At 35.7% G+C, this 10,127-nt stretch overlaps 1 pseudogene across 1 annotated transcript; it reads right to left on the reverse strand.

Annotated features, from left to right (window-relative positions):
• Positions 1-1,987: 1,987 nt before the first annotated feature.
• On the reverse strand, positions 1,988-4,665 carry LOC143540432 (basic peroxidase-like; annotated as a pseudogene). The gene is made up of 4 exons (XR_013136590.1): positions 4,351-4,665; positions 4,088-4,257; positions 3,208-3,373; positions 1,988-2,503 (listed from the first exon to the last, which is right to left on the reverse strand). The product of XR_013136590.1 is annotated as a basic peroxidase-like (transcript).
• Between the last annotated feature and the right edge of the window lie 5,462 nt (positions 4,666-10,127).

The raw sequence follows: 10,127 nt of genomic DNA on the forward strand, positions 1-10,127 counted from the left end.
TTATTTAATACATTCATTGAAACTACTAACCAGCCAAAATCGATTACACACGTAAAAAATTAAAATGGTGTAAGTGATGTGTTCGACATAACATATCAATGTTATTGTCCACGTTTCCTTACACTTGTGATATGGCAATCCAAGAAAAATGTGGAATATATATACAGTGAATCTTTAGTTTTTTAGCGACAACATGTTGTCTTAAAAGGTTAAAATTTATTTTTATAATCGTTATTTTTCATGTAGATTTTATTGTGGCGCGACTTTTGACATGTCAAGGACAGTCTTTGACGACTGCATTTTCCCTCTTTAGTGTCGAAATGTTGTCGCTAAAGTCTATGTGTACTGATAATAAACCTGAGTCGTCGCTAAAGCTTTGTATCAGACTTAACTATTTTACGTAATAGGTCTTTTGTGGATACCAACTTTGAACTCAATCTTCGAACGACATCTAAAACCATATATTCTACGAAATTAAATGGAAAAAAGCAACTTAAATAGGGTTGCAACAATAGCAACTGTATTAGTGACATCGTGACATAAAATCAAAAGTGACAAACAAAACTGGTTGCAAATTTATCAATCAATCAATCAATCAATCATGCCCAGTAAAATCCCACCGACAGCAAAGCTATAAGTAGGGTCTGGGGAGGGTGGGATGTAGGCACACCGTACCTCTATCCAAAGAAATAAAGAGGTGGCTTCCAGAGAGACCATCGGCTCTAAGTACATGTGTATGAAGCAAAATAAAGGAAATTAAAGTTTAACAGTTATATAAAAACTACTACTAATTATAATAATATTAATAATACGATCACAGTTTAACAGCTATATAAAAGGTAATAATAATTATAATAATAATAATAATATATGTAAGGGAAATACCATTATGGTATGTGACCTAAATAAGTTAAGTCTAAGCCCTAAGGTATTCAATTCTCTCTAAAAATCCTTAACTTTAATTCTACTTCTCCACGAATTCCTATCCTCAACCATGTCCTCGGAGAGGTTTAGGTCTATCAAATCATGCCTAATCCTCTCATCCCAGGTCAATTTCGGTCGTCCTCTACCCCTCCTCCCCTCTATAGTAATGTTTTCTACGGATCTAACAGGATTCGTCGTCTGTTTTCTCTTTACATGTCCAAACCATCTCAATCTCCCCTCTCTTATCTTGTCTGCTATGTTCGCCACCCCTAATCTCTCGCGAAACTGGTTGCAAATTTAGCGAACAATAAATAAACTTAATTTTGTTTTACGTAAAACTGACTTTTAAAATAAACTTTTACATTACATTAATTTCTCTACAGTTATAAAGTTAGAAATTGTATTTGCGAACAAAAGATCTATATGTGGTCTCTAAAATTGCGTCTTTACAAATAAGCAACCTCGATCACTATTTTATGACTGGCGGGAGGGAAACACGTGTGCATTGATTTACTAGGGGTTTACCCTCTTGTGTGCTCAGGGAGTAGTTGCTCGTGGTGGCCAAGGTTGGTATAAAAGCTTAATCATGTAAAGTGATCAAACATGAAAAAGTATGCCTTGACAACCAATACATAGTTACACCATTCACATTATAGACTTTTGTTTTCCTTACGCGTGATGGCCTTGAGCTACTTAGTCAAGTCCAACAGGTCATGTATAGTTACGTTATGACACACCAAAATTTATGAACTTAGTCAGGTTATGATTTTTTATATATAATTTACTATAAAACGATTACAATAGAATGACAGGCAAACGGGCAACAAGTTGCGCCGCATCCCTCTTTTTAATAACTTAGTTATTAAAAAACTTGTTGCCAGTTTTCCTTTTATTTCGATGTGATCACTACTGAAGTTGTTTTGGTTGTTGAATTAATTACTTAAACTTTAATTTCAGTTTCTTAGTATTATAAAATATTTCCTACCTAGTGGGCATGTTCAGTTTTTCATTTGCCTTCTTAAGTCAATGAAATAAAAAAGGACAAAACAAAAACAAAAAAGATACACTTGATTGAAAGGAGACTTTTATTTATTTTACGTGACCACAAAGCATGCAGAATACTTGTTTTTGACTGCATAACATGCAACAATAATAGTAATATACTATCAACCACACTTCTCCTTTTCACTTAACTAGCAGTAGTGCAAAGAGTCCTTATAATCCCATTAGTACCGGTTAAGGGACTAATTTCGCTCATCTTAACCATGGCCGCAGCAAAATCAGAATCAAACGTCGAAGGATTGTTAACGTACTCGGTCACAATGCTATCAGTTGAGTCTCCATTATAGAGTGCTTGGTCTGATGTAAGAAGACCCCTACTACTTACCAGATTCCTGAAGTAGTTGTTGTCGAATCTATTCGGTGTCATTAAATCAAGTGGTTGCAAGTTACCATCGCCGTTTGGTGCAGTCTGCGGACAGTTTCTCCTAAGGGAGCTAGCAAAACCAGCATCTATGTTTGAAGAATTGTCATATATTCTTGGCCTAAATGTAACAAGAGCGAATAATGGTGTGTTGGGCTATGAACTTATAGATGATGCTAAAGCTGCAGTTGAGAGGGTATGTCCTGGAGTCGTTTCGTGTGCTGATATACTTGCGGTTGCAGCTCGTGATGCTTCTGTGGCGGTAATAACAAAACTAAACCAACTATTTTTTCTATCGGGTTAGATGAGCTTCGGTCTAGTTGTATATATATATATATATAAACATTCAAGCCTACCGGGGTGACCAGGGCCGTCAACCACCCATCCCTCCTTCAAAGACGGCCTTGGGTTTAGGATTCTGCTAAGTACTTTTAGCCGATTTTTGAAAGTTCTTATATTTCTAGGTGGTTTGCTATCACTACAAGCGAACTCGTGTCTCGTGTAAGTTATGAGTCGTTTTTTTTTTTACTTTGTTGTTATGGCAAACAAACTCCATAGAGAATTTCATGAAACTTAACCCTGCTCTTATGATTTTTAGCCGAACTCTATGGAGTTCGCTTGCCACCCAAGCAAACTTGTCGTGTTCGCTTACAGGGTTCATGGTAAAGTTCCAAAAAACAACTAGATGATATACTTAGCAGAGTCCAAAGAGTTGGTTGTAGTCGAGCATTAGGCGATTTAAGTTAAATCCTAAACCACCTACTAAACTAAATAGTCGCTTAAATCCTTTCGGTATATATGAAAACCGATGAAATTAAAATTCGTTGCACATGCATGAATAAGACCGAAGCTCATCTAACCCGATAAGGCGACCATTTCTCTTGCGTTGAGTCCCTTACGATCAAAGCTACTGATAAGTTGACTTAGATTAAAATTCCCTCTTGGAAGATCAGTAGCGGCTTCAGCCGCATTTGATGTAGTAGAATCTCTTCTTCCAAGTCTTACCAACCACGATGGACCCCTCACCTACATAAGTATATAATGTAGTCAAAAACCTTGATTTATCGTTAGTATAGTTATAAATATTCACCTATATTATACATGTAAATAACTTTTAGTTCCCAATTGTTCGGCACAAAATAGATCTCTTTGACAAGTTAAGGAAAAATAACCAAAATGGCAAAATGTCCGTTTGACAAGTTAAAGTAAACAAAATGTTCACTTTTCGACCGGTTAAAGTAAACAAGATTCAACCACGCCACCCAAGCGTTACAAGACTCTTAGGTCAATAGGCTTTTTTTTCAAATCGTCAGAACCGGCGGCGTTTTTCTTGTCTTCCAACGAGATTTATTTTGCTTTTGATGAGATATTTTTGGTCTCTGACAATATTTTTTTTTTGTTTCCCGACAAGTTTTTTGTTTTTGGTTTCCAATGAGAATTATCTCGTCTTCTGATGGGATTTTTTTTCCTCACAACGAGATTTATTGGACGAGTACCAAAAATCTAGTTAATTAAAAATCATGTTGAGTAATAATTAAAAATTGTGCCGGTCCACCAGATTGAAGGTGGTCATTATGGGAAAATTATGGACTTTTTGTTTACTTTGACGGGTTAAATAGACAGTTTGATCATTTTCCCGCTAATTAACACCGACAAGTCTGTATTCTTAGTTCTTTTCTAATGAAATTTGTGAGGTAAATCATCACTTAGAAAAAATAGTTGGTTTAGTTTTGTTATTACCGCCACAGAAGCATCACGAGCTGCAACCGCAAGTATATCAGCACACGAAACGACTCCAGGACATACCCTCTCAACTGCAGCTTTAGCATCATCTATAAGTTCATAGCCCAACACACCATTATTCACTCTTGATTACCGGCACCATCTAGCAAAAGAGATGCATCACAACCCTGCATTATCAACCAGATTAATTAAATGCATGTTCTTATATATACATCTATATTACCAAAAAAAAATACCATAGGATAATTAAAGATCGTAACCTGGACGAAACAATCGTGAAAAAGAAGGCGAACGAGCAAGGCTGCATTACGAGGATTACGAGAAACCGCAGCATTAATAGAACGTTTAATAGTTGTAAGTGCTTTAGGGCATGTGTTATCATAGAAAGTGGTTGACAACTGCTCTTTGCAGTTGCATGCCATCATGTAGTTCAATGATAGAAGTAAAACAAATATAGGAATCAAGATAGTTGCAATATACTTGTAAGAACCCATATTATTAAAGAGAGAATAAAGCTTTAGATTCTTGTTTAGTTAAGAATAAGTAGCTTAAGGTGAGTAAGAAGAGCCATGCACTGATACATATTTATATATGATAAAGTCACAAAAGTAGTCATTTTGCATTAACTGATTCTAGGTTCCTAGCTTATGGTTCTTGGATATATATATCTAGAGTTAAAGTTTAATATTTGTATAGCTAATCAACCCATTGATAAACAAGCCAAGCTAACTCGACTTGCATGGGAGTTGAGCTTTGGCCAAAAAGCAAGATCCCTTTTTCGCTCGCTCGTTGTACAACCCTATCTATATCAGCTATAAAAAAGGCATATGTCTATAGCTGTATTAAGATGAGTAGGAAAGATGCCACTTCCTGTGTAGTCGAGGGTTCAAGTCTGAAGGTGAAGATTTAGGAGACGATTTAAAGTCGTATTAACCATTTAAAGAATCTATATATATTGTCTTTAATTAATTATATGCGAATTTGATGTATTAGAATCATGAACGAACGTATATAGATGATTTTACACGTACGATTGAAAAATCATGCGCATATGTTGCATACAATTCGGTATTGTTAAAAAAGATGTTTCATACATGAATATATAGCATATATATTCTCGTATGTTACTTGAATTTGCTATTGACAGGAATTTTACTGGGTACAATGATTGTTGTTTTATGTCACTTGTATATGTGTCACGTGTGGTATCGATCTTACTTTGGTGATTTTATCTTGTATTATAGACATATAGGTTCTGCCCTTGAACAGCATCAAATTATTCAACACTTCGAAATAATTAATGCATAACCGACTTTTACGAGCAAATGCCTGTGTATTACATCAAATCAGTAGCTAGGAGATGACTGCTATTATTGAACACAGTAGCTGTGTGTCTTGAGACTATTCTTGTCTCATAAAAATGAATGGTTTTGCTCAACTAATTGATTTAAAGCAATCTAATTGCGAATTGCCACCTTACAATATAACTATTTATATGTAGTCAATTGCATATTTGCATGTGTGACTGAATTATTTTAGAAGTAAATGACTTTTCATATAGTCTTTAAAAATATCGGATTCAATGATTAGATAAATTTCGGAAGCAAGACTTGGTATTCAAGACTCAGATGAATTTGCCGTACGTGCATCAGATTTAGGAACGACTTGGTATTTAAAAAGAACCATCACAATAAACAAACGATTTTTGATGATATTTTTATTTTTCTTCCCTTTGGTATGATAGTAGAAACTGAAAATGTAAAATTTCTATGATCAAGTGACTTAAGAACTCATTATTGTACACGTAATTATTCTCTTGTCCTATAGCGTCTTGCTATGTTTGATTCTTTATATAATTGTGGGTTAAAAAAAGGTAAAGCAAGAATGTATGGCTTGGAAAGGATTTTTTTATCTTTTAATGGAAAGTTTTCATGATTAATGACGGTTTTTGGGTAAGAGTTGAAATTTGTTTTGGTTTATGGGTGTTTTGTAAATGGCATTCACGGAAGTGTCTTAGTTCCGTAAGTGACATTCACATATGTCGCTAAAAAGACATGAAAGTGAAAGTTTTCTCGTGTTTAATGCCCTCCAATCCTAACCACTTCCGCGAACATCATTTACGCACCAATAAACCAAGACAAGTTCACAGTGGAATTGAAAAACTCCTTTTAACTTTTTCCAAAATCTTCCCCTGTAAATACCAACTTCATTCTTTACTCCTTTTTTTTCTTTTCATACCATTATTCAATATTTCTTATCTCCCTCTCAATATTCTTTTACAGCATTTTTAATGAATCCAAAGTTAACCCTTAGGAAAAAACCTGTTCAAGCGGTTCAGAAAACAAATATGTAGTTAGAGTTTACGCAAACAACCACAATCCAATCCAATCTTCTAACATAAAAGTTATCATTCGGTGCCCTACATGATAAACCTAACTTCGATCCATTTTATTACAAATACCCAAATCCATCGTACACTTAAGTACAATCAACCCCAAGTATACAATTACTCCGACTAATACAATTCCCGACATAAACCAACGTAGAATCTAGCGAATCACAAGATCAAATGCCTCCATCAAAGGCTTGGATCAACAATTCATAAAACTCGGATCTTGAGAATTAGCAAAAAACATTATTCATTTTTGAGAAAGTTATTTGAATATTTTGAATCACAAATGTGCCCAAGAGAGCGTAATGTCCATCAAGTTAATTGAAAATGGAAAACTATGAACTTGAAGATCAACAAGTTCAACAATATCTACAATAATAATATGACGAATCGGCATAACGACCAATTTGAAGGCGGCAATATCCGAGTATAAGCAACATGTTTAAAAAAAAAAGAGTTACTAAAGTAGTATCATGGGAGTTGCTTTGAGGTCATTTAAAACATGCTCTTGTTGTGGTAATGGGTGCCGAATTTAGTTCCACACCTACAAAAAGAACGAAGATGTCTAAATCAAACACATGCAGAATGTCTTGGAAAGCCCACTTTCAAGGCACCAAGCTCAACATAGACCTCAAAGAGGAAATCGAGGCGTTCTCAATAGACCTACCAGTGCCTCATTTGGTAAAGATATTTACTGATTTTACATGTTTCAAAAGAAAACAAGCCCTGAACAATGAATTTATGCATCAAAAGGCATGTGGAGTAAAGTAAATCCTTAAAACATGCATCGATACATGTATTGTAAGAACGACTAAAGGCGTTGCAAGAACAAGAAAGGTAAGTTCAATAACAAAAGGAAAGGGAATTTAACTTCTTTCTCGAGGCGCACCATGATTTTATCGGACCTGTCCTAACACAGTCCTAACAAGAAGACAAGAAATTGCACAACTTTAAGGTTTGGAATGCTTTTATAATTGGACCTTTATTACCCCCTTGGACTGCTACGAAAAACACCATCATATTTCAAAGTAGCACGATCTAATTCAAAATTTTCCCCCCAATTGAGCGCGTCTAGCATGTTTTACGGTCTTGTAATTTAATTTTAATATTAGTAAAATGTTATTGTCCTTACATTATGTTGTTTAATTAATTTTTATATCTATAATCAATTCATATAAGTTTTACATATTTGAATGATTAACTAAAAAATGTTGTAGAAAGAAGGATGGCAATAAGTTTTGGAAAGGGGTGGGAAAAAGTTGATAGGATGATAATGTGGATAGGGTAAGATTAATCAAATTTAAGAGAGTAAAGACGTATAACTATACCCTCGCCTAATATTGGATTGAATGATAGTTCATAGGCAATTGCACATGAGATGTTAAAAAATCAATAAATTATATTATCTAACTTTAGGTTTAGTTGTGAGATGTGGTCCAAAAGTAATAATTTAACTACACCTCCAAAATCCATAAATTATATCATCTAATTCTATATTCGGGATATATTTATTTAATTATTTAATAATCATGTTAATTAGTTGTTTGAAAGTAAATTGGTTAAGCTGATGTGACATAATCAATGCAATGTCAAGTAGTTGCAACATGCATGTTTAGAACAAAGACGTTCACATTAAATTTCAATAGTTAGTTTTTCCTTTTAAACACTTTTAAATAATTATATAAAAACAAAGCTGACTATATTAATCATAAGTGTTTTAAGAAGGCGCTTAGACTGAGGGGTGTGGGGGCTTTAACGGGGGCGCTAGAGCCCCTCCGCTCGCGCCCCCAGGCGCTAATACCACACCACCAGGGGCGCTAGAGGGAGGATAGAGGCAGGCGTGAGCTTGGTAGCGGGAGAAGAGAGAGAGGAAGGCTCCTAGATTTTAGCAAAAAGAGCCGTTGGGCTCATATTAAATTAAAAAATATATATATTTTCTTTATAAAATATACTCCATTTCACCTATTTTTATACCAAAACTTCAAACCTTCACCCAAAATCAATTCATCTTCTCAAATTTTTTTAAAAAAATGGCTGGAAATTGGTTCCCAAACCTTGATTCAGATTATCTTGACGACGATTCATTGAACACGTTTATGGTTTTCTCACCGCACCAACCGATGTTTTATTCGGAGCCGCAAGAATCATCCGGCTTTCAACCATCCAACACACAACCGTCTCCTAACTTTGTTGTTCCAGAGACACAAGAATCACAAGGTGAAGCTACGGGACCAAAAAGACGCGTCCACCGAAAAAAACCAGTTGCAACGGACGGGTCGGAACCGGTTTCGACTCCGAGGACGAAACGGAAAACCACTCCGTGGTCATCGGATGAGAAGGAAGCCTTGTGTCGGGCTTGGATAGTCATTTCTGAGGATCAGTGTTGCGGTAATTGTTTTAACGTTTTTAAAAAAGATTTTTAATAAAAAAGTTAAATAAAAAAGTTAAATGGAAATCTAATTTATTTATTCATTTTGCAGCCGACTACCAATAGAGAAAGATTTTTTGGACAAAGGTTAGGGAGACGTTCCACATACTCGTTGGGAGTACAGAGCGGAACGCCGATATGATTTCAGGTCGGTGGTCCGAAATCAGAAAATTTGTCAGCTTGTTTACTAATCTTTTCAACAGGAACAACGGTCGTATGAGACCAAGTGGCAGTGATGATTTGGCGGTTTACAATTTCACGGTCGAAGAGTGGAAGCAGGATTGTTTGCGGAGGTAAGGGATGGTGAAGACGTGGGACGATTTAAAGTTGTGGGACAGGTTGAAAAAGTGTTCCAAGTGGGTTGAGCTGGTGGCGCCGGACTTTGATGCGGAAGTAGGGCCGAAACGGACTAAAACTAGTTCGTCTGGAGCGTATAGCACTTCAACCGGGTCGGATTGTCGCGTTAGATTCGACCTAAACATTGCAGAGGAGGAAACGTCTTCACCACCGAGGAGGCGGCCATTGGGAAGGGACGCCAAGGGGAAAACACCGGCTGAGGGGGAAGCCGTAAACATCGCCAATCTTGTTGAATCCCTCAATAAATTCAACAAAACCATGGAGGTGGTCTCTTATGACAAAAATGAAAAAACTCGAATGAGAGATTTGAACTTTCTTACTAGAGACTTCAGTAACCTAAATCCGGTCGATCAAATGCTAATGGAAAAGCAAAATGAACGTATTCGAAAGAGGTTGATCGAAGAAGACCAAGCCGAAGAATAAGAAGGATGTTTCTTTTTAGTACTTTAATTTTTATTTTATTTTTAGATATTAATGTGTTTTTTTATTAATGTGTGTTTTTTTAATAATTTATGTGTTTTTTTAATAATACGTTGTTTGAATATATTTATAAAAAAAAATCGCTGGAGCCCCTCCACACCAGGGGCCAGGGGCTCCACAGGGGGCTCCAACACCCCCCATATCCAGTTTCTCTCTGTGTCACACGTCATAATATTATTGATTCTTGGCTCTGCTGGAGCCCCCACACCCCTTAGTCTTACTTATATGTACGTAACATTACAATGATTAAGTGAAAACTTTTTATGACAATGAATTGATAAACGAGAATTGAAACACATACAATTTCGAATAAACTCGCTAATATTATTAACTAGAAAGTAACTCAAAACTAGATCGATAACTCTCATAACCCTAATCAT

Source organism: Bidens hawaiensis, unplaced genomic scaffold (genome assembly GCF_021521415.1).
Source record: "Bidens hawaiensis isolate Kalapana, Puna unplaced genomic scaffold, B.hawaiensis_p1.1 tig00012230_1, whole genome shotgun sequence".
Lineage (NCBI taxonomy): Eukaryota > Viridiplantae > Streptophyta > Magnoliopsida > Asterales > Asteraceae > Bidens > Bidens hawaiensis.